Raw genomic sequence first — 26525 nt, forward strand, 5'->3', positions numbered from 1 at the left:
TCTGCTTACTCAATAGGGTCCCATGCCTCAGCGCTAGGGAGAATGACTTCCCCTGAGAGAAAAGAGCATAAGGCTAGGATGAGGGAATCCAAGCTTAGAATCAAGAGGCAAGAAAGTGCCCATGACAAAGAGACTCTTGCTCTTCAGAGAGAGAGAAAATTGTGCAGATTAGAGTTCACTGGTGGCAGCATAATTCCTAAAGAAAAGGAAAGGTCTCATGACCATAGAAACCTGAATAAAAGTGTGCCCCCTTATCAGGTAGGGGATGACATCCACAGGTAGATCACTGCTTTGGAGAGGGCCTGCAAAGTACAGCAGGTACGCCATAGTCAGTGGGCAGCAATTTTATGGCTCTCCCTTTCAGACAAAGGTAGAGATAAGCTCCTAACAGTTAATGAACAGGATGCTGATAACTACACTGTCCTGAAGAGTGCTCTGATAGTTGGGTTTGGGTTAACGACTGAGCACAACAGGTTGCTGTTCAGAGATACCCAGAAGACACAGACTCAGGACTGGATTTACTTTGTAGATTTTGCCACTAAGGCTCTGGAAGGCTGGTTACTGGGCAGTAAAGTAAGTGACTATACAGGATTGTATAACCTTATTATGAGAGAACAGATTCTTAATAATTGTCAGAACCAGTTATTGCATCAACACCTGATTGACTCTGATCTGACCTCTCCCCAAGAATTGGGTAAGAAGTCAGACTAATGGGTTAAAACCAGGGTGAAGCATAAGGTACAGAACCAAGGTGATGATCAGAAGAAGCCAGACCAAAAGGGCGGGGAGAAAGCAAAAGACCAGAAGTCTTTTCAAGGTTCCCAAAAAGCTTATAATGGTGGGGGTTCCCAACAACCTAAAAAGAAAGAAGGTCCAAAGAACAATGGTGCAACTTTTGTAAGGTTAACACTCACTGGACCAGTGAATGCACCAAAAAGGAGGCAGCTCCAACCATCATTGCCCCTAAGGTAACTGTTCCCCCTAGTGCAGCTAATAGTCGTGGTTCTCAAAAGAAGGGTGTAGTAGGGTTGACCCTGGGAACTGAGGTGGATTCTGGCCTAGTCAGAATACCAACTCAAGCTGTTCTTGTCTGTGATGTGGACATGGCTATGTCCTCCACAGTGAGCCCCAGTAACTTGGGCAAGTACAGACAGATTCCTTTAATTAATAACAAAGTGGCTCAGGCCTACAGGGAAACATGTGCAAGTGTCACCATGGTGACACCCAACTTTGTGGACCCTGGACAGTTAATACTAGGTAAAAATTACCAAGTGACCAATGCAAGCAATGTCACTCACACCCATAGTATGGCAATTGTTAATTTCTCCTGGGGAGGGGGAAATGGCCTCAAAAGAGTTGTTGTTAGTTCAGATCTTCCTGTAGAATGTTTGCTTGGCAATGACCTAGAAACTTTAGTCTGGTCTGAAGTGGAGTATAGGACTCGTGCAGAGATGTTAGGTATATCAGCACATGTCCTTGCTGGGACCAGGTCACAGGTCAAAAAGTGCAAAACTGAACAGGCCCTGGATCCTGAAACTATGGACCAGTTGCCTACCAGGAGGAGAAGCAGTAGGGTTAAGGCAGTGCCTTCCCCCTTGCCTCAGAATGAGGATCAGCCTTCCAAGGAAGCTGATTGTGAGACCCAAGAAGGAACTATCCTAGAAGAGCTTGAGCCTGATCAGGTTGAGTTTCCAGGGACTGGGGGACCTTCAAGGGCAGATCTGAGGCAGGCGCAGTTGGACTGCCCTTCTCTTGAACCCCTCAGACAGCAAGCTGCTGCTGAGGCTGCTGGGAATGCTAGTGGAACCCATAGACTTAATGGGATGAAGGGCTCCTGTATTCAGAGGATAGAGACCCCAAGCCTGGTGCTTCCAGGAGGTTGGTCATACCTTTGGCATTCAGGGGCTTCCTTCTCACCTTAGCCCATGATATTCCCCTAGCAGGACATCTTGGCCAGAACAAGACTTGGGACAGGCTTGTCCCTCACTTTCACTGGCCCCACATGTCAGAGGATACCAAGGAGTTTTGTCGCTCCTGTGTGACCTGCCTAGCCAGTGGCAAAGCAGGTAGCACCACAAAGGCCCCCCTGATACCACTACCTGTGGTGGGGGTTCCCTTTGAGAGAGTTGGGATTGACATTGTTGGACCAATGGATCCTTGTTATAAATGGGGTCTCCGGCTGGCTGAGGCTTGCACCAAAGCCAGGCAGAAACCACCACTCTAGTTAGGGCAAGGGAGTTACACGCCAAAGATACCCCTGCTCACCCTCTAGGTAATGTGACATGAGCAGTAAGGCTTATCCCGGAGGCAATGTAGGTTAAGTATTTGCGCACGCACCCACCAGCAACAACATCCCAGGCCTCCCACAAAAGGAACTCCACACAAGGTTATATATAAAAATAGCCTTTGTATTATACCAAACACATTAGATAGTAAACACACACTTTACAATGTGCCCTAGGCACGGGCAGAATTTACAGGGGATTATGTACATGGGACCAGGCCACGTGGGCCACTGTCAGGAATAAGCACTTTTAGAACTAACACTTGGTTGAAATAGCATTTTGTAGGAATAATGCTTAGCACATATCACATATAATAACTGTAGCACCAAATAGAAAATGTAGCACACAACCAGTAACCACTGGCAAGAGGTAAGTACCACCTACGCAATCCTAAACACCTTAGGCAAATATCACGCAGGGAACCATGAACTCTCTATCATAACCTATACTAGGAACAACAACCTCCTAGGCATACAAATACATCTAGAGGTATCAGAACAGGGTGGCAAAACATACTACACACAGTACATTTCCTAACACCCACAAGCATCAGCACATATATCAGCATAGCAGATAAACCACATTAGGGTCCAGGTTGCGCCACTGCACCAAAACCTAAACGTAGCAGCTGCCCACTACTTGCTGGGCAGCGGAGGACAAGAACAGGGTCTAAAAGCTGCAGCTGGCACTAAGTGATGCGCAGCTGGGGGAGGCCAAGGTAGGGATGAAGGAGTGCGACTCACTCCTGAGTCCAAGGACATGTCCCTAGAAGGAAAACCTAAACATAGCAGCTGCCCACTACTTGCTGGGCAGCTGAGGGATAAAACTGCGACATGGGCCCTCACTGGCCCTAGGACAAAGACGAAGAGAAGAGAACCTCTATACTATATAATGAATCTAATATATTACTCTAAGGATGAAATGTGGATAAAAATATTCACATGGACACGTAATACTTTAGTCTTCTATTTATTTTTATTTAACATCTTAAGAGCAAGGGAACATTTTTATCAAATGTTTCCATATTTTTTTAATATAATTATGCAAGAAGACATAAATGACAAAAGTAAAAAGTGAAATTTAATTTCGACCCCACAAATATAAATTGTTATCAAAACATACATTCCTCATCATTCATACCGAATCTAGCATACTCTCAATGGTAACAAAATACAATGAAATCAAACAAAGGACAATGGTACATATGAGATCCCAGTATGGTTTTTTGCGGCTAGGTGTCCAATCTTTTCATCTTGGATTGTATCCCAAATCATGAGTCATTTTTTCATAGGCTTCTTTCTCCTTTTTGTCTTTATATGTAGGGGTCTCAGGTGTATATGACCTACGTACGTTTCGGTGAGCCTAGTTACATCACCTTCATCAGGGCCGACATCAAACAAAGACTCATACAATCAACGTTAAAAACAAGGGGTCCTTTACATCTGAAATTTGAAAAGAATTACATGTTAATTTGACAATGTCTGTTGCATCCTTATAACATTTCATAGTTTAGCGTTATCTTTTATCTAGTGCTGCTATGCTTCAAAGCAAGGTCTAATAACGATGCCAGAAGTCAAACCACATGGAGTCGGAGTGGTTGGCGTGACTCTATAGAAGTGCTATAGATAAATCATGCTGTACCAAAGTAATACAGTAAGCTCCCCTTCTGTGTTTCGTATCCAAATATCTAGAAATTCGAGCAGATCAAAACCTCAAATTCACCAGCAATCATTCAATTTTTAGATATTTAGATACAAAACACAGAAGGGGAACTTACTGTAGGTCTATATGGAAACCCACTGCAAGGAACACCATTTTAGAGCATAGCAGCTACCATCCTGCATGCCAGAAAGATTCGATCCCCTTTGGGGAATTCCTCAAAATTAGGAGGAACTGCACAAGCATGAAGGACTACATGCTGTATGCAGCGAAATTACAAGATCGCCTATTGGCACGTGGATACCCTAGAAGACTAGTCCGACAAGCACTTAAAAGAGCCAAATATTATAATCGAGATGCTCTAATAAACCCTACACCTAATCAAGAGAACCAAAAAATAGTTTGTGTCCTGAATCACTCTCGTCTAAACAATATTTACATAGAAAGATCGACGAAGAGAGGAAAAGTCTTTTAAGTCAGCTATACGTGACTGCCATCTAGTGGATGTTTTTTTGATTGTTTTTGAATGACATTGGGATATTTACTACAGTTTGCACTTTCTAAGAAGTGTTATTTTAATGGTTTGAATGCAAGTTTGAAGACTATTTTTTTCTTAACTTTGGAAACTGAATTTATATTTTATTTAATTTTCATAAATTGAAAGAAGTTTTAGTTAACTAATTTAGGATTGATTTAAAGTTTAACACTACAAGGAAGTAAAGTGTGTCACATTCAACATGCAATTTGATCCTCCATCAAAATTCTTACAGTTCAAAGGTGATCCAGCAATTCCATGGACGAGATGGAAAGTAGATTTTTTTACGTATCTTAAAGCTATGGATGGTGATAGAATGTCAGCGGAGAGGAAAAAAACATATTTTTGCACTGTCTCGGTTCGGAGGGACAATTAGTTTTTAGAACTTGGCCTCCTGTTAGGTCAAGTGGTGACACAAATGTGTATGATGAAGCCATTGTAAGAATTGAGGGTAGATTTACACCTGTTACTAGTATAGCCCTCAACAGGTTTACATTTTATACTAGAAAACAAGAGGAAAATGAATGTTTTGATGAATTTCTCACTGCTTTACGTGCCCTTTCTTTGGCATTGTAACTTTGCTCTTATGACGGATAAAATGATCCGTGATCAGATTATTGTACATGTAAAGAACAAAAAGGTGCAAGAACAATTATGGATCTTGGGTGACCCTAGTCTTGAGGTGGCTATCAGTACTGCAAAAGCTCTGGAGCAGTCTGACAAGTGGATTAAGTCATTAGATAAGGTTTCTGTTTCCTCTTCTAGTTCTACTGCTTCCACCTCTAGCAGCGAAGTAAGTACTGTTAATTCCCAAGATTCAAAAACTCGTTATTTTAATAAGAATGATAGTAATAGCAAGCAGTTTTATTGTTTCAGGTGTGGTAACCCTGACCACATTGCTTCTTTCCCACAATGTCCAGCTGTCAATAAGCAATGCAACAAATGCGGACGCACAGGGCATTTTTAAAAAATGTGCAAGTTTCCTGTAAAACCTTTTCAGGTTGCAAAATTTTCGAATTCAAAACGTCCTAGTGGGAGTGTATCGTTTGTGGCTGATGATGATAGAAAGGATTCTGAAATCAGGGAAACGGGTATTGTTATATCTGTACAAACTTGTTTTGATTTTACACAAGCTGATAACTTGTCATCTCCGAAAAGTTTTGTAAGTATTTTAGGAAAAGTTTTAGAACTGATGGTGGACTCTTGTTCTCCATGGACTATTATCACTCGTGATTATTGCGAAGAATCTTTTGGGGATCTGATTGACATCAGTGCTCTCTGTAAACCTGATATAATTGCATATAATTTCGATAAGTCTCCAATCAATTTTATTGGTTTTAAGGAGGTACTCATTACCATCAAGAATAATTCTGCAATGGTAAAAATGTATGTTGCTTATAAAGGGGTGAATGTGTTAGGATGGAGGGATCAGGCAAAGTTAGGGGTAACGTTGAATCCTAGGTTAAAGGATCCTGTATCTGTCCTTGCAATAGCTGATGGGGAATTTGATGCATCAATTATGTCCACGGACATTTCAAAAAATTTCCCAAGGGTTTTTTCTGAAAAATTAGGTAAATTGAATGGTTTTAGTCACAAGATTAAAGTCAAACCTAACACTGTACCGGTTAAGCAAAAGCTTAGAGGGGTTCCAATCAGTATTAGAGATGAGCTGAGAAATATGTTGGATACAATGGTGAAAGAGAACATTATTGAAGAAGTGGAATCTTCAGAGTGGGTTTCCCCCATTGTTTTAGCGATTAAACCTGATAAAACTATTAGGTTATGTGTGGATTTGAGAGCTCTCAATAAGTGTTTGGTTACAGATTGTCACCCTCTTCCCAACATAAATGAAATGTTGTGCATGTTGGATGGAGCATGTGTGTTTTCGACTTTGGATCTTAGATCTGCCTATCACCAGATCGAGCTTACAGAAGACTCTAAACAGTTTACAGCTTTCATCACACCGCATGGTTTGTTGCAGTTTAGGAGAATGCCATTTGGCTTGGCTTCAGCCGCGTCTGTCTTTCAAAGGGCTATGTACCATATTTTTAAAGACCTGGCAGTTTTTGTAAAGTGTTTTCAGGACGATATCCTTGTGTTTTCGAAAATAGTTTGGAGCATCACACTCATCTTAAAGAGGTATGTACCAGGTTGGAACATTTTGGGTTGACTATCAAGGCTAGCAAATGCAAATTCTTTTGCAAAACTGTGGAGTATCTTGGTCATTCGCTTTCTGGAGATGGTGTGGTTCCTAAGAAAAATCTGGTTGATGCCATTGTTAAACCACCCGCACCTGACAGTAAAGAGAAGCTTCTCTCTTTTGCGGGTCTTTGTGAGTATTATAGCAAATGTATTAATAATTTTGCTAACAAGATGGAACCACTTAGGGAGCTAACCAGGAGCTCTGCTAAGTTTATTTGGACGGATAAACAGGATCTTGCTTTTAAGCAGATCGAGGATGATATTGTCAATGCACCCACGTTAAAGTCTTTTTGTATTAATAAGAAGTGTATTGTTACTGTGGATGCAAGTTTATATGGTATTGGGGTGTTTTGAGTCAGTCTTCAGGCAAAGATGAGTGGTGTGTGGCGTTCGCCTCTAGGACTTTATCTTCTGCTGAAAGGACGTATTCTGTTATTGAAAAAGAGCTTCTTGCTTGCATTTGGGCTGTAGAACACTTTAGGAATTTTGTGTGGGGCAGCCGTTTTGTTCTACGAACAGATCATAAACCGTTGGTTGGTATTTTATCTCCTGGGGGTGGCTGGAACTCGACTGCACGGATAGCTCGTTTAACTTCACGTCTGCAGGAGTATGACTTTGAGGTTGTTTATGTGCCAGGAAAGAGTAACGCTACTGCTGATTTTCTGTCTAGACTGCTCTGCAATAATGATGATGTTGCTTGTTTTGAACAAGATGCAGATGTCATTGCTTCTTTTAGCGATTGTGTTTCTCATGAGTTTTTGGCTTTGAGTGAGGAAGAATGGTTGGTTGAATTAGGCAAATATGCTGTTTGTCAGCAGATTTTTGAATTTGTAAGAAATGGTTGGCCAAGTACTAGATGCATTTCGGCGGATTTGGCTTTGTATTGCCAGGTTTCGCCTGAGATTGAAGAGTTCTGTGGTCTCTTATTTAAAGCTGGCAAACTGATTCCTCCTCATTCACTACAGAAGAGAATTTTTTCGTTATCTCATCAGGGTCACATCGGTATGTCATCTATGAAACGTCTTATTAGAGAAAAGTTTTGGTGGCCTGGTGTAGATAAAATGGTGGGCAGGATGGTCAGAACTGCCCCGACTGTATCAATAGTGATAAAATGCTTCTCTAAAACCGGTGAGTTGGCCAGATTTTTCTTGGCAAAAGGTTGCTTTTGATATCTCAGCACCTTTTAAACACTTGCCCTCCTGTGCTCGGTATGCTCTTGTTTTGGTTGATTACCACTCTAAATGGCCAGAGGTGAAGTTTGTGAGGAGTGTCTCTTTACAGGTGGTTATTGTCTTCTTAAAAGAGGTTTTTGCCAGAGAGGGTTTCCCGGAAACTTTTGTTTCTGATAATGGTTCGCAACTCATTTCTGCTGAGGTAGAAGATTTTCTCAAGGGTTGTAATGTTAAGCATTATACTACATCTTTATACGAACCTAGGGAAAATGGCCAGGTCGAGCGTTTCAACCGTGTCCTTAAAGATTGTATTGGGGGTGTGCACTCTTCAAGTGATGATTGGTTGGATGTTGTGAGGAAAAGGCTGTGGACATATCTCATCACACCTCATTCTGTAACTGGTGTAAATCCTTTCAAGCTACTTAAGGGAAGGGAACCTTCTTCTGATATTTGTCCCTGGTGGATTAAAAAATGAAACATAAATACTTCTGCTGTTGATCTGGAGTGTGTTGCCAAACGTGTGGAGGATAGACAGCAGAAAATGAAGGTTTTATTTGATTCCAAGATGAATGCAAAGGTTCCTGATTTTGTGGTGGGGGAATGGGTGAGAATAAGCAAACCTGGTTTTCTTGTCAAAGGCTTTTCTAAATTCTTTCCTCCTATCAAAATTGTAAAAGTTTTTAAAAATAGTGTTGTCACCCACAATGGAAGAGTGTGGAATGTGCGTAGGGTGGCTAGGTGTAGTGGTGCTAATGATTTGCATAATTTGCAAATTTCAGATCCTCTTGTTAACCAAGAAAGACCGGTAATCAATTTCACAGATCGTCCTAATAACTTTGCACAGAGTGATTTGTCTTTTGCATCTAGAGTTAAAGATAGTGTTAGAGCAAAGATAGTACCTAGCAGATATTTGGATTAATTTCTTTTGTTTAGGGATAAGATGTGTTACATTCCTTTGTATTTAATATTTCTTCTATGTCTGTTCTTTGTTATGGTTCTGGTGCCTGGATTGTATGATGCATGCCTGCATCTTACATCTGGGGTTCCAGATTCCATGCCTAACAGTTGTTTCACTGGATCTACATAGAAACAGACGTGCTGTGCTTCTGTCTCATATCTTCAAATAAATATACAGAGTTTTGCATCTTTGGGACATTCCTCATTTCAATAGCACCTTCCAGCTGCTTTCAATTGTAGTCAATCGAAAGGGCTTTAAAAGCCGACTTGAGCTGGGATACCATCTAGCCGCGGACTCGCTGATATCCGGTGAGGATTTGATGGAGTTTGGCTCAAGAACAGGTATGTGAGCTTGCAGCCTGACATCGTATCATTGTTTAGTAGCTGAGGCACTAGGTTACGGGTGGCTTAACCGTATGCTTCCCTTTTTCCCTTGTGACGGTCGAGGTTCCTTTGCTCTGTTTAACCGGAGCACGTTTGAACTGTAGGGTAGACTGAGGTTAAAACTTCATAACATCTCACCAGCGGCTTAACCATAGGAAGCGTAAATCAGAGTTGGCCTCTTTTCATACCTTTTTTAATATTTACATAGTTATAGTGTCCAATTAGGGATACTCACTCCTCTGCAATTTTAAGTGGCACCTCTACTCTGTATTAATAACTGCATGTACCAATAATATGCACTTACTGCCCACGGCAAAGACAAGATTTTTTATTCGTTGGATTACTGTCATAATATTTGAGTAAGACATCGCATACATTTGCGAGTCCTTTTTGCTGTATAGACAGGAATTGAGTTGTAGTTATATCATAGATTTTTTCTCTGGTTCTACTCTAACAGACTTTCACTACTGTGGAATACCTGGTGTATATGATTAACTAGAGAGAAGCAATACGAACAACATACTGAATCCAGTGACAGAAACCTATAGGTAAGAGGGCTTTAGTACTTCTATTAGTTGGTAATAAAAACAACTCCCTACATGCCCGTACTACTAAAATTTGCGCAATTAATACTAAGGGCACCTTATATTTTGTCTTAGGATCTGAACTACTTATGAATACGCCACCTACCCAGCAGCAACCCCCTGTGATAACTATGTAAAGAGACACACTGAGAACCCCAACATCTTCTAAAAAGTTAGTATGACACGTTTTAACTATTACCAACAGTAATCTATATCTCCTAGCGTAGTCCTAACTACGCCTATCTCTGTTTCAGAACAAAGCGACAGAAGATTATATGAACCATTTCTGGGCATCGCATCTTAATGAATTGCATTTAAGAAAGCGATTCTCTTTTATATTAAGTAGGTACTTTTTATGAGATCGTTGTAAGGTGGAGGGCCTGTGACTCACATCTCTTTCTTAGGATCTATCAAACGCTTAAAGATAAACTTTCTATCCCTTTGTCTTTTTCTCTCTCTAGCAACTGAACTAATAGCTACTCTATATACTTTGGTGCAGCATGATTTATCTATAGCACTTCTATAGAGTCACACCAACCACTCCGACTCCATGTGGTTTGACTTCTGGCATCACTATTAGACCTTTCTTTGAAGCATAGCAGCACTAGATAAAAGATAACGCTAAACTGTGAAATTTTATAAGGAGGCAACAGACATTGTCAAATTAACATGTAATTCTTTGTATATCTTTTCAAATTTCAGATGTAGAGGACCCCTTGTTTTTAACGTTGATTGTATTAGTCTTTGTTTGATGTCGGCTCTGATGAATGTGATGTAACTAGGCTCACCGAAACGTACGTAGGCCATATACACCTGAGACCCCTACATATAAAGACAAAAAGGAGAAAGAAGCCTATGAAAAAATGACTCATGATTTTGGATACAATCCAAGATGAAAAGATTGGACACCTAGCCGCAAAAAAACCATACTGGGATCTCATATGTACCATTGTCCTTTGTTTGATTTCATTGTATTTTGTTACCATTGAGAGTATGCTAGATTAGGTATGAATGATGAGGAATGTATGTTTTGATAACAACTTTTCTTTGTGGGGTCGAAATTAAATTTCACTTTTTACTTTTGTCATTTATGTCTTCTTGCATAATTATATTAAAAAAATATGGAAACATTTGATAAAAATGTTCCCTTGCTCTTAAGATGTTAAATGAAAATAAATAGAAGACTAAAGTATTACATGTCCATGTGAATATTTTCATCCACATTTCATCCTTAGAGTAATATATTAGAATCATTCTAAGCTTTGAAAATTAATAGGTCAGTATAGAGGTTCTCTTCTCTTGGTTTTTTCATTTTACTCCCCCCTCTAGACCTTAAATAATTCTTGGGAGTACCCTTGTTTAAATCCGAGGACAAAGACTGCCACATGTGGGAGCCTTCTATGCTCTAGGAATAAGCAGTGCACCGCGTTTGAGGCCTTTGGCTAAGAAACAACTGTGTTCATTGGAGCACTCTGGCTCCGAAAACAATCATGCCCGCTGGTGGGCCCACTCAGGGCTCGAAAACAGTAGATGGAGCGGTGCAACAACGGTGGGGTGGCCCACTGCCATCCGGGGCCTCCCTAACTCTGGATTAAATGGGGGGGAAAGATGTGGGCCTCTCTGGCCCCTTAAAACATCTATGGCCCCTACTGGAGCGACCCTCTGCAAGACGGGGCCACTCTAACCGTAGATGCACCGCTGTGCCTTAATCAGGCACCATCTATCGCCTGCACTGAGCCCCCACAGCCCTTTCTCACGCAACGGGCTGGACTTCCTGGCGGGGCTCCTCTGGGCGGTTCTGCTTCTCCTGCGGTGGTAGCGCTTTACGGGGCTCTCTCACCACATGAGAGCCCCGCCTTCACAAGGCGCCCGGCCTACTTCACCTGGTCCTCCTTCTCGGGACCGGGACTTTTAAAATGGAGCCTGCAAGGATTCGGGACGTCTTGCAGAAAACTCAGGGAGGCGGGGTGGGCTCCTGGCCTCCCCACACAGCACCAGCTCCTTGTTGGGTGGTGGGCAGTATCTCCGGTCTCCCTCTTAACCCGGGAGACCTGCAAGGTGGCAATGGCTCCCCCTCAGGCGGGCTCGGGCCTGGCTTCCGGTTTTGCCACGACACCAGCATTTTCTTTCTCGGGGGGATACGAGGGGTAGGCTCCCTCGATATTAATGTAAAAAGTAGAAACGGGGTGAGCAACCATTAAAAAAAACATCGGAGTGACAAAGGGTGGCCACCTACAATTGTAGCAAATTCGGGGGAATCCCTACACCGGGGATTCTCTCAAGGCAACAGGCAGCTCAGCACTGCCAGGCTAAAATAAAGCACTCCCAGAGGCGCTGGGGGCACCACAAACACCCAAAGGTCCCAGGAATGGCCCCTCAAGGAAACAGGGCCCCAGCAACAAAGTCCTCCTAGATGCAGAGGACAGGAGGGTCCAAAAGAAGTCCTCCAGGGCATCCAGGGGCTGGGCAGGGCCCAGGGAGGAAAGCCTTCCTCTGGGCCCCAGCAGCAGCATGCCCCTGGTAGATTCTAGTCAGGAAAAACAAGAACATTTAACATGAGGTCACAGCCTCTTTTTATACACCAAATCCCTTTGTCTCTAGGGTGCAGGGTGGGGGAAAACCAGACGCAGCTGGTTCTGGAGCACTCTGTTGCTCAGCCCCTCTCCCCATTCACTGGACGGGCTAGGGTCATCAGTCGCACCACAGGGGGCGGAGCCAGCATTTTGGATGGAAAGCCCAGCCCTATTCAGGTCCCAGGTGCAGCTCCTCCCTGCCATCAACATGCAGATGTCCCCATTCACGACCAGGGCAGACCCATCCTGACCTCTGGAGCCAGGCACACCAGCCAGCTCCAGCCAATCGCAAGCCAGACAGTCAATTAACATTTACTACACAGGCAGGCCAACTTCTAGAAGTGGCACTTCCACACTAGACACATTAAATCCACACACATCATCGTGCAGCATTTAATCACACGAGTCCGCACATACCAAACTCAATCTTGTAGCAGGGTTTCCGTTCTCCGACAGAACTGTGCACAGAGATCTAGAACCTGGGTGAATTAGGATAACCCAAAACTCACCTTAGTATCAGAAATCCCCTTACCTAGCTAGCTACAGTGTCTCATTGGTCATAACAAACTCCCAATGACTTAGACAATCCAGAACATGAACTTAGGGTACCTCAGGTATCGTGGAACACATGAACACTCTTTCGCTCTATAATCATTTCAAACCACAACGGGGAGTAAAAGAACACACGTGCAAGTTTGAAATATGTATTTTTCAATGCAAGGTTCTCAAACGCAGTATCTTATATAATACCAACATACATATTATAAAAATCAGAGTTATCAGCATAGTCACTAGTCCATAGTAAGCGAACGGTGATAGCATATTATAATGCAAAAATCTATAGAAATCTGTATCACCTATATTTCGCGCACCCTATTTAGCATACTATATTATATCTAAGAAGGTCTCATTGGGTTTTAGCAGGGCGGGCCCATACCTCTAAATGTCAGCAGAAGAAGATCACATCATCAGCTACCAACTCTCTTCGTGAGAAGCACCATCAAGTGTGTTTTTGCATTCTCAGTAACTCTATCTTAAACCCGCGTAGAGCCCAATGCTGGCAGCAACATTATTTGTGTTATGTCTAATGTGGTGCGAGGATCAGGCCTCCCAGCAACCTTGTGTTAGGTTATTCTTAGAGGCTATAGATCTCAGTGTGCAGACAGTGTACCAAGTGTACCAGGCACGACTGATATCAGAGCAATAGCATATTATTCTCAATAAATCACATCTTTCGTCTAGGTTGAAAGTTACAATAATAATTATGTGCCGTGTGCAAACTGATGCCGAAGGAAAAATATGTTGTTTAAACATTTAATAAACTCATGCTAACTTAACACAATATATAGAAAAGCATTAACTATATGACACCCCCCCAATGATCCGAGGACGTTCAAGAAACAAGCCAATAATATAATAAAGGCATACCATGAAAGCAGAGTTCAATAATATTGAGCCAAGCTAAATGTATGTATATGTATATAAAAATCAACAATAAAAAATATGTATGAAAGCCTATAGTGGCCAAACAGAAATGTAAAAAAATCTCGAACTTGAGGCCTAATATAAAATCCCGGGCCTAGAACATATGTAAAATGTTCGTAAGAAAAATGGCACCATTCAGAATTACTAAAAAGTCACGTGCCCGTATAGTGAAAGTCTCCAAAGCCACTCATGGCTGAATAGAATATGCAAAATAGGTAGCCACAGCTTCCAACATGAAATCACTGTCATCATACGAAAACAGTTCAGCCATCCAATTAAGCAATGGGAAAGAACATATGTGCTCCTTCAACACCGAAACCTCTAGCAACATCAGAGGACAACTCGGTGGTTCTCAAGAACGCTATGTGCCAGAAACTCATGCACCGCTGCGGGGATGTCCCACTGACCCATTAGTCCATGCATCTCTGCCAAGGCCATAATCCTTTCGCCAGAACAAATCAACTCGTGAGCAACTACGGGGCCCATCAGGTGATTAAAATCGACTTCAGGAGATAACGGCAAGCGGAGACACAAATCAATGGCCCAGTCAAATTCGCAGCTCAGGCAATGAAACACAGGCTGGACACATGTGAAATAGGAAAATCGAAACGATAATCCAAAAGCCGTGCTTAAGGTCGCAAGCGGCAAGGTGCCATAGTAATCAAGCATCCGGTTGCGAAACAGTGTCAGAAGGGGCTGAGCGGCTTCTTGCGCAGAATGGGCATCCATGTTTTAGGAAGCAGAATAACACCAAAACGCCTGCAGCTAAAGCCAGCAAATCAGGAAATCCGCCAAACAAGCTCGAAAATATTGAATGGAAGAAAGCTAGGATAACACCAAAAATCTTTTCAAACGTAGTCATGAGACCACTGCTAACCAATTTAAAAAAATTAGCTAAGCCAGACGTGGAGGAGGCATTAAAGATCTGATGTACTAATTCACAGAAATGAAATGGCAAGTCAGTATTTAAAAGTGCCTGCACCTCTGTGCGTGTGTTAGCTATGTGAAGGACATAAGTTTCACGGGCCGAGCTCAGGGCCACTTCTTTTTGAGACAAAAGAGCCCTTATTCATCTCAAACCATTGAATTCCGCTCTCAAGGTTGGGATGCGCGGCCAGATGGAAACATCTGAATTCCCATGCGTGGGTGGATATGTTCTGATACAGTAACCACATAGGCGATACCGACCATTAACCCACAACACTCCTCGTTATTCAAAAGTAAATAACTACCATTTGTCAATAAAGTAAATGTGGGAACTATTGCAGGAACCAGTGTGCTTTTTAAAACACAGGCTAAATTAGGCCTGAACTGATTACAAGAACCATGCAACTGGATCTGTCTGCATATTAATGAACGGTCAGGCGACTGTGTGCATTCTTCACCATTCAGATTCACTTCCTTTCCATCCTTCAGGCATCTGTATGTGTATGGTAAAGATCATGCCTCATGTAGGAAAGCACTGCCTAGTGGTTCATATCGGCCTATTGCAATATATCGCATACAATTAGTACATTTATATAAAGCAAAAGGTAAAGTTATAACACCATGGATAAGCCATGTAGCAGCAGCCGCCTCAGCTACAGAAAAGGGCAAAGATTCTAACTTTTCAATGTGCAACATAGAAAACGATGCATCTCGCATAGAAAGCATGCGCTGCTTGTCAGTTAAATTAAACGGGGCAAATAAGGATGATACGTTCATGTAACTCCAAGGAACGCGACCAGCTTTCAGAGTCTGTAGTGTCCATGCAAACTGCATTACAGAACGCAATTGATTTTGTCCATGGTACAATACAGATACTTCATCATTTACAATGTCAACCACAGAAGAGACAATATTGTTCAACCTGTAAATTTGGGAAGAAAGCATGTTAATACTGTTATCGACAACTGCAAGCACTTTTTCCAAATTTGCTTGGTCAATCGCTTTTAGGCGTTTAGCAGCCTCAATTTGTGAAAATTTCCAAATTTCATTGTAAACAGCATAAATCCACCGTTTAGACCTACCCTTACCTCGGCCTTTTATAAAATCATTCAAATCCACGTTTTCATTTAACTGAGCCAGATGTAGTTTAACTGCAGCTAAAGTGGAATGTTGCAACCAAGTCTGACACAGTTTCCCCACAGAATAAGTGGTGACAGTATAATCAGTTTCAAAATGGGGATCAGGTCTGAGTTGTGTGAACCCTTCAGTCAAACCCAGAAAACGACGTTGGCAAGAATTAGCACTTCTTTGCCACATCAGCCAACCCTTTGGATCCAAACTGGATATATTAAAGGATGAATTGTGCAACAGAGCTTGTAACTCACGAATGGACAATTCAGTTTAATTACCCCATCCTGAATATTCTTCTAATTCGGGGATAATTGGTGTATTTAATTTTTTAGAAGTAGCCAATCCAAAGCATGTTGTTTGGAAAATGGATGAATTTAGAAACAACATGTGATTCGGGATGAGACATGCTCGGTGCAAAGCCTCAGTGCCTTGTACCTGCCAATCTTTGGTACCCCAAACCGATTTAAGGTCAATTGTTCCTTTCCAAAACTCGTAGCCATCTACAGCTAATCTGTCTAGAAAGGACTTCGAATACAGCAATTTTGTATCGGTAAGTCTAACTTTGGACATGGACTTTTGTGTCATTTTGAAATAAAATGACTCAGGATTTGATTGAATAAAATCTGTAAAATAAGAATATTTTTTCAGAAACGTACTGGAGCTGCCTCCCAATGGAGCAGGTCAAGGTTCCCACTGTGTGTAATTTACAGCAACCCTCCTGGAATTTGTCTTATGTAAAAAATGATTACCATAATGTTGAAAACAAAACAAATCACCATAATTAATAGAATCTAAATATAAATCCTCAGCATCAAAGGCAGCATAGTATTTCAAATCAGAGAATAATGCTTCTACGGCCTGAATATCCCAATCATCAGAACGTATACTTTGTTTAATCACATCCCCCATGTTTACTCTAAGCACATTCGGAACATTAATCACTTCAGTGGGCCCATGTATTTGAAATCTAACCACATCCCACACAATCCCATCAAGGACAGGCCAAGCAGTAATGTTGACTGTATTCAAGTTTCGTTTCAGTCTGTGTGCTGAATGTGAAGAGGAAAGAGGGGCCAATGTTCCATTAAGGTACCGAATTCCTGTTCTTTCTTTAACATAGTGACCATCGATCAGGCGGAAAAAATAAAACACAAAACCAATTGACATAAAAAGGTAAAATGAAAATAGAATCAACCAAATGTATGTCCAAGGAGGAATTAAAAAGTGTTTTTTAAACAAGGTGGCATATTTTGCAATAGTTGAGGGTTTCTTTGAAAGTTCCGAAACAGAGTCAAAAGAGAATCTTGATTGGTCGGCCAAACGAGTCTGCAAATCTGGCATAGATAAGTCAGCAGGATAGGTGTAGTTCAGTTCATCAATGTTAGTAACAGGAATAGTATTTAATAAAGGACTGGATATGGAAGGCATCTCGAGGGACACCTCCTGTTCTGCACCAGACGTAATAGCCAGCACAGAATGCATCACCATGGAAGGACAGGTTATAGCCGGTGTCATGCTATGAAGAATCGGCCACCCTGTGTGTCTTGATATTGTCAATAGAAATAAATCTGTTTTCCTTACGACCTGGAAGTGGTGGTAATATGACTGTTCTTGTGCCCTTCACTCCAAGAACTCGAACCGGTTAACGATATGAGGGATCAAACTCTTTCTTGTTATCGATCTTCTCTCGAACCAGTTCTCCAACTTGGGGTAGCCAGCCAACTACCGGGATCTGAAACGCACCATCCGATGTGGAGGGCAAGTGTTCCTTTGCTAGACTGTCTCTGGTCTTTTGTAGATCCTGTAAACATTGCAATGTTCATCTACGTGAAAGGCCGTGGCCTGGGCCTGGCAGCCTAGACCGTCGAGGTCAGGGACGTACATCTTGATACCAAAGAGCATTTCGTATGGGGTCCGCCCACCCAGAGACCTTCTAGGGAGATTATTAAGCGCACGCTGTACACCATTGAGTTGGGCTAACCAGTTTCTGCCAGTGCCTATAACTCGAGCTGTCAAAGATTGCTTTAAGTCACGGTTCATTCGTTCAACTACACTATTTCCCTCGGGTCTGTACGGAGACGAAAACTTGACTTGGACCCCCAACGAAACCATTGCATCCTTATATGCCTTAGAGGCGAAAGCCGGACCCAGGTCCGAATGGGAGGTACCACAGGCAAAAATACCTACAAAGACTCGCATATCCTTAATGACAGTCCGTGAATCAGCGCTCCGATGTGGCCATACCCACACAAAGCGTGTGCATGAATCAACTGCTACTAAGATATACTTATAAGCAGTATCAGAAGAAAAAGGACCGCAGTGATCTAAATAAACGCACCCCAGTGGTTTATTAGAAATGTACAACTGTGTCTGAGGCGGACGCGCAGCAGTTGAAGGCTTAATCTGCTGGCAAATGTCACATTGAAGGACATATTCGCGCCTCTGTTTGTACAGTCCCCGCCACCAGAACCTCTGTTGTAGCTGTGTTACAGTGGCTGAGACGCCCGCATGCGCAGACGCCACACCTTCACGAGCCGCTGTAATCAAAGAAGCCCTGCGATCCGAGTTGGGAATTAAACGTTCACCAACTTCAGGAATTTTCACATAAGGAACCTTATCAGTACTTAAGTGGTATGTGTATTTAGAAGGGAACCCCGTAGGATATTTACTTCCCTTCTCAGTAGCAGCAACCGCTGCCAAGTTGTCATCATCTACCTTACTTTTGGACATCGTGACTGCTGCAACTAAGTATTTTGATACTGCTGACTTTGCTGCTTCATCAGCAAGCGAATTTCCGACAGCGTGGACCCCCACGCGCTGATGGCCAAGAGTATGAATTACAAACACGAGAGGCAACTTCTCTTTGAGTTCTGCCACTCGGACCCAGATCATTTTATGTTTTATAGTACTACCTTTGGAATCACGAAATTCATTCTGAATCCAAAAGAACAAGTTCTCATTGTAAGACTGGACACAGTAGTAAGAGTCACTTACGACCAAAGTCGTCACACTCGGATCTGCGTACTCCAATGCAAGCATCAGAGCACGAAGCTCAGCTAATTGTGCGGTGCAATCCCCAAGCGTCTGCGTGTGCACGACACTGGACTTGAACTCATCATTCACCATGGCACCGACCACAATGGCGCAAGCGGAAACGTAGGCATGTTTAGAGCCATGCCCAACCTGCACCGAACCATCAGTGTAAATGATGCAATGGAAATCCTCCAACGGTCGCATTGCTAAAGGAGCAGGATGAACAAATTCATACTGCAAGAACTCCTGCGACCGTAAAGTGGCGTCAAAAATAAACGTGACATCCTGGAATGACAAGGATGCAGCCCAATGAATCCACCGAGGGTGCAAAGCTTTAGAATTAGGTACACTGGCTTTCGTAACTGCCTCCAAGGCAGGACACAGGGTAACAACCAACATGCGTTTTCCCTGTGACAGGGCACGTTCCTTAAGAATGGCCATCTGCACAGCCGTCAAAACTTTCTCCACAGTGGAAAAACGCAATTCAGCCGAAGTGTACAAGTGTGACTTGTAAGCCATAGGTACTGTATCTCCTTCATTAAAAGTTAGGTACCTGAAACCTACCGTCCCCGGGACAATTCTTATCACCAGGTTGGTCTGGTTATCACAAGTCTGTCAGTATTCAGAAGCGAGCAAATCAGCTTGCAAAGATTGCAGAATAGCTGAATGCTCAGGCAGCCAGCATGATTTGGAAAAAGATGGTTGTATCAAAGCATACAAAGGCTTGATACGCTGGGCATATTCCGGAATGTATGTCCTCCCGAAATTCAAAAAGCCCAGTAAAGATTGTAATTTTTTCATTGTTGTTTGAGAGCGCAACTGAGCGCACTTCTCCAGGAAGTTAGGAGCCAAGCCTTTTCCTTCATTAGTTAGTTCATAGCCTAGAAACAACACTGTGCATTCTGCAATGTGCAATTTTGCAAAATTAAACTTGTAACCCATGTCTGCAAAGTTACAAATAATACTGTTCACTCCACACAGATGCTCCCAAAATTCGTCGTCTGTGAGATAGATATCATCCACATAGGAACAAGCATCTGGGTCGATCCTCTCCAACAGAGAGACAAAGCGTGCGGAAAATACGCCAGGGCTATTCCTATAGCCCATTGGAAGACGCCCAAAAATTTTTTGGACCCCGCCGCATGTGAAAGAAGTCCGTTGGGAACTAAGACTGTCCAATGTATGGGCATAAAAACCATTAGAAATGTCAAGCGTGGTTTTGAACCGCTTACGCACAAGACTATTTACAAGGGCCGAGCCGTGAGTATTCTGTACTGCACAGTTACAGCAATGCGAGTTTAAATGCTGGTAATCCAAAACCAAACGGTAAGAGCCGTCCGGTTTGTTTACAGTAAAAAGGGGGTTATTCATCGGTGACACACATGTTTCAATTACACCTTGATATTCCAATTGTTCAAGTATCGCTGCGACCGAAGCTTTGGCTTCACGTCGTATGGGATATTGAGGTTGAGGCTGCGGCTGAGACCGTAAAGGAATCTCGTGGTTCGGGGACAATTTAGCCCAGCCACACTGATTACGGTACACAGCTGGTGCAAGCGCCAGAGCCCACTCTTCTGCAAAGTGCCTTGCTTCCACTCTCGAAACTGTGTTCACGAAACTGGGGAGGATTACCACCTCCCCTTGTGGAGCTGCGAGCACAAAAGTTGGGGGCCAGTCAGCCTCCAAAAGCAAAATGTCATATGTAGACGAAAGATTTTCCCAAAATACCCCTTTAACGGTACTTTGTATGTCACCTTCAATTAACTGGACAATTTCAAAAAGTCTATCAGGGGGAGCAACTCTTATATCTGCTGTTTCAATCACAACATAAGTGTCACCTTCAGTAGTGGACGGAGGGCCTCTCTCACTATGGTAATCTCCGCCGCGCTGTCCAGCAAGGTCAGAGCCCAAGTCAGATACCGAAGCCTCGTTCTCACACTCTGGGGCATATCGATGCGCTGTCAAGGCTGCGACTTTCTTCTTGGCAAACTGCGATCTCTGAGGCGTAGAGCCCGCCTGCTTGTCTGCACCGTTGCGTGGGCGGGGCTGACCACGTCCTTGCTGGCCACCCCGGCCCCTGCCGCCCCCTCCACCACCGGTTGATGGAGCCGATGAGTCCTGAAAGGAACGAGGAGAGCGTTGGTCAGAAGCCTGAAACCGTTCAGGCGTCTTAATCATCGCACGGTCGCGCAAATCATAAACACGTTCCGACTGCGCAGGCAACGGAGACGCAGGGCGTGAAACCTGTGTCTGTTGTTGTTTCTGTTGCTTACCCTGATTCTGTTTTTTAGGCCAATTTTGTTTCTTGGACTTAGGTTGAACATCAGTTTCTGAAGCTTGTCCCTGGGGCTGCTTTTTCTCCTTAGTAGAAAAAGGCTTATTACCCTTACTATTGCGACCTACGGTTTTATAAGCCGCCACAATTATCCTCGCTAACTGTTGGGGTTTCTCGGCATTGGGAACCAGCGCTAAAGCGTTAGCCACCTGAAAGTTCACTGCATCCCCCTTGACATTCGCAAGGATCAGATCGCAAACCACATCAAAGGAGCCACATAGGCGCATACCCAACTCAACAGCCGATTCCGGCCCATGATCATCTTGAACACGTTTAAGGACCGTAGACCGATTGGACCTAGACGGGGAGCCAAAGCACCTCGAATAGACCGCTGCAAAAGTCTTACCACAGGTCTCACAGTCAACAAGCTCAGGGGCCAAATCCTTTGGTAAACTAAGCGTAAGAATCCGGTGTTTTTCACCAGGCGTCGTATTAGGAAACACCGCCTCCAGCTGGTCAAATTTCTCGGCAAGCCAGAAAGGAAAATCATCCTTATCCAGGGGCTTCTTGCCCATAACGGAATTCACCATGACAGGACTGATTTTCAAACCAGCCTGCCCTGCCGGAAGGGCCGCACCACTGGGGTCACCCCCGTGAACATTATGACTCGTGTAATGCACAAGGGCTCTAATCACTGCAATGGCGACTACATGATGTCGCCTAAGGTCCGCTATATTACAAGTGGCGTGATTAGGGTGAGGTGTAAATCCAGCCAAGGCGGGCCAATTTGTGCCCGGAATGGACAATGGACCTAACCTCAGAGCGGTTAAAGAGTGTGGTATGGCGCAACCAAACTCCATGCTGCCAAACGTCAATAGATACTTCCTGTTCTCTGTACGGGGCATATTCAGCAGGTACAGGTGACGCAGTGTACGAGTGGAACACATCAGAATTTGCGTCCACTGCCGGAAATGTCACCCACGAATAAAACAGTTCGTACGGGTAAGCATGTTCCGCACTCACCACCAGAACCACAGCCAAGCCTTCAGCAGGTACATCATAAGTCCGCAAATGATCACGTACCGCAATGCGACTATGCAGCGGGATGTCCACGGCTTGTGCCATGAGTGCACAGGAACGTGAAAACACAAAGATTACTTTGTAGCACAACTGGGTAGTAATTCAAGGAATTACTACCCAGTTTACCGGAAACGGGAATGAAGGGGTTAAGGTTTGAATGATATACTACTCGAGTGTCATGATATAAGGCCAACAACGTATGGGCGCCATGTAGCAGGGTTTCCGTTCTCCCACAGAACTGTGCACAGAGATCTAGAACCTGGGTGAATTAGGATGACCCAAAACTCACCTTAGTATCAGAAATCCCCTTACCTAGCTAGCTACAGTGTCTCATTGGTCATAACAAACTCCCAATGACTTAGACAATCCAGAACATGAACTTAGGCTACCTCAGGTTGTTGCGTGCTTATCTAGGTTCCTGATCGATACTGTGACCTTATGCCCCTATTCGGCTATAAATCCATTTATGCCCTATATTGGCATAACCGTTCATGTGCGATTTTCTGAAAAGTCATCTCTGGCCTCACACGAACAGAGCCACATTCCAGCATGACTCTCTGCTACTTCCTTTGCGACCAATTAGTGCAATGACAGAGCAGCAGTCACTATCTGATATTCCTAGATAACACTCCGAGTTCTTCAACAAGATAAAAACTTAGCAAACCTGGAAATCCCCGCTTGCTATGTTTTGATTAGTAATGGAACTCTAATGAGCAACTGATAACTGTCACTTCCTAGTGACATCTTTAATTGACGTCTTATGTCCAGCAAACTTGCGTCAAACCCGGCACCTGTCAGGTATAAATATTACCAACGTTGCCTTAAGCAATGAGAGAGATACGAACTGCGAGTTCGTTGCCTGTTGCTGATGCCAGCTGCCTGCATGACCCTGTGTTGGTAAATCTAGCACTCTGTCGCTGCAGCCTGCTATCCTGTGGTGGTGAAGCTGCTGATTACCATTATCGCCGCTACAGCGCGACCTATGGTGCAGTACGCTTGAGGAGCCGAGCAGCCGTCCTCTGCGAAGACATCCAGCAGATTCCAGCTGCCCGCGGACGCTGTCACCCCTCCTTCCTCGACGCGCTGAAGAGAGAAGCCGCTGCATTTCTCGTGCAGAGAAATCCAGCCACGGCGCTTCCGGTTTACCCTCGCGGGTGACTGGGATATCGAGAGAGACCCCTGAAGGAGATACCAATCCTCCATCATTCTATTCAGAGGTATGGTGTTGACTAAACCCTTAGACGAGAATTCTTGAAACAAACCTTGGCAAAACCAACTTAACTTAAGCTACTTACTTACTCCCCTTCTCACGTGTTAGGCTTAGGTCAGGCACACTGGGGTAGGCTTAGTTAGAAGCACCAGTTGAGTATGTTAGCCTAATGTATATATGACTGTATATATGTTTTATTACTTTTAAACCATTGTATGGCTAAGAAACCATATCAATGCTTTTACAGTTCTATTTCGCAATACTTATCTTACTGTACGTACTTTTTATAATAACAATTATTGCAATTGTGGCAATATATTTCTCTTGTACGAGAAGAAAGACTGTTCAATAAATGTTAACCCTTTATTGATAAACGCCCGTCTCTCTATTCTCTACATACTGTGAAAGTAAACTGCACTAGACTGACTGAGTGAAATCTATGTCTATTGTTTCACACGACCCTAGAGATTGGCTCTTGATCTGAGGAGCAAAGTTGTCATGTTGCACGGTTGTTGGAAAACTGAATCCCTTCTTGTCTGTGCCAAGGAAGCTGATCACTTCCTATGCAGAGAAGAAAGTTTCCAGTGACCTCTGAGCTAGTTGGTAACACAACCCAATTAAGTTTAGCATAGTCAGTGGAGGCCTGGAATATAAGCAGTTCCACGTCGATACTACTGTTTATGTTATTCCAATGCGCAGGGCCTAGTGGGAAACTAGGAACTACACTACAAGGTATCGTGGAACACATGAACACTCTTTCGCTCTATAATCATTTCAAACCACAACGGGGAGTAAAAGAACACACGTGCAAGTTTGAAATATTTATTTTTCAATGCAAGGTTCTCAAACGCAGTATCTTATATAATACCAACATACATATTATAAAAATCAGAGTTATCAGCATAGTCACTAGTCCATAGTAAGCAAACGGTGATAGCAAATTATAATGCAAAAATCTATAGAAATCTGTATCACCTATATTTCGCGCACCCTATTTAGCATACTATATTATATCTAAGAAGGTCTCATTGGGTTTTAGCAGGGCGGGCCCATACCTCTAAATATCAGCAGAAGAAGATCACATCATCAGCTACCAACTCTCTTCGTGCGAAGCACCATCAAGTGTGTTTTTGCATTCTCAGTAACTCTATCCTAAACCCGCGTAGAGCCCAATGTTGGCAGCAACATTATTTGTGTTATGTCTAATGTGGTGCGAGGATCAGGCCTCCCAGCAACCTTGTGTTAGGTTATTCTTAGAGGCTATAGATCTCAGTGTGCAGACAGTGTACCAAGTGTACCAGGCACGACTGATATCAGAGCAATAACATATTATTCTCAATAAATCACATCTTTCATCTAGGTTGAAAGTTACAATAATAATTATGTGCTGTGTGCAAACTGATGCCGAAGGAAAAATATGTCGTTTAAACATTTAATAAACTCATGCTAACTTAACACAGTATATAGAAAAGCATTAACTATATGACAATCTTGCACACCCCACGCATCAGGAATTACCATGGACACACATATCCCCCATGCATTCCTATGGGAGGGCAGTCCAATCTCACACACGCACTCAGAGAGCGCACGTACTTCACACTGCGCCACAGTGCTAAAGTGTGCAAAGACAAGAAATCACTATATTTATCTCAGAGTTCAATGCAAAAAGTTCAGGGGTGAACCTGCCAGAAGGGCCAAGTCCAACAATCCCCAAACAGCATCTGGGCACAGATTTATTCTGGTGGTAGTGGATCATGCCACCAGATACCCAGAAGCTATTCCCCTAAAGACCACAACAACACCTGTTGTGGCAAGAGCCCTCCTGGGAGTTTTCTCAAAAGTGGGTTCTCCTAAGGAGGTTGTCTCAGACAGAGGTGCAAACTTTATGTCTGGATACTTGACTGCTATGAGGAAGGAGTGTGGAGTGAACTATAAGTTCACCACACCCTATCACCCACAGTGCAATGGTCTGGTGGAGAGATTCAACAAGACCTTAAAGGGCATGATCAAGGGTTTACCAGAAAATCTTAGACCAAGATGGGATATCCTCTTGCCCTGATTTTTATTTGCTTATAGAGAGTTCACACAGAAGGGGGTTGGCTACAGCCCTTTTGAACTTCTGTTTGGGCATCCTGTAAGACGACCCCGTTGTCTGGTGAAGGAAGGATGGGAGTTACCTCTCAAAAAGCCTAAGCAAGACATTGTGGACTATGTACTTGGTCTCCGCTCCAGGGTGGCCGAGTACATAAAAAGGGCATCCAAAAACCTTGAGGCTAGACAGAAATTTCAAAAAGCCTGGCATGACCAAAAGGCTGGGCTGACTGTTTACCAGCCAGGACAGAAAGTGTGGAATGAAGTACAAGTTCACTATACCTTACCATCCACAGCGCGATGGTCTGGTGGAGAGATTCAACCAAACCTTAAAGGGCATGATTAAGGGTTTACCTGAAAGCTTAGGCGAAGATGGGACATCCTACTGCCCTGCCTTTTGTTTGCTTACAGAGAGATCCCACAGAAGGGGGTTGGCTACAGTTTTTTTGAACTTTTGTTTGGGCACCCTGTAAGAGGACCCCTTTGTCTGGTGAAGGAAGAATGGTAGTTACCTCTCAAAGCTCCAAAGCAAGACATAGTGGATTATGTACTTGGTCTCCGCTCCAGGATGGCTAAGTATATGAAAAAGGCATCCAAAAACCTAGAGGCCAGCCAGGAAGTTCAAAAAGCCTGGCATGAACAAAAGGCTGTGCTGACTGTTTACCAGCCAGGGCAGAACGTGTGGGTGTTGGAGCCAGTGGCTCCAGCAGCTCTCCATGACAAATGGTCTGGACCCCACACTATTGTTGAACAGAAGAGAGACGTAACCAATTTGGTTGATCTTGGAACTCCCAGGAGCCCCTGCAGGGTGCAACCATATGTTGACAGGGAAGGCATGGGCTTGCTCATGGCTATAGATGAGGGACAGAAGGAGGAGAGTGACCCTCTCCCAGACCTGCTCTCCCAGAACCCTGATGATGGATCAGTTGATGGTGTAGC

The sequence above is a fragment of the Lissotriton vulgaris genome, chromosome 3_1, assembly GCF_964263255.1.
Source record: "Lissotriton vulgaris chromosome 3_1, aLisVul1.2, whole genome shotgun sequence".
NCBI lineage: Eukaryota > Metazoa > Chordata > Amphibia > Caudata > Salamandridae > Lissotriton > Lissotriton vulgaris.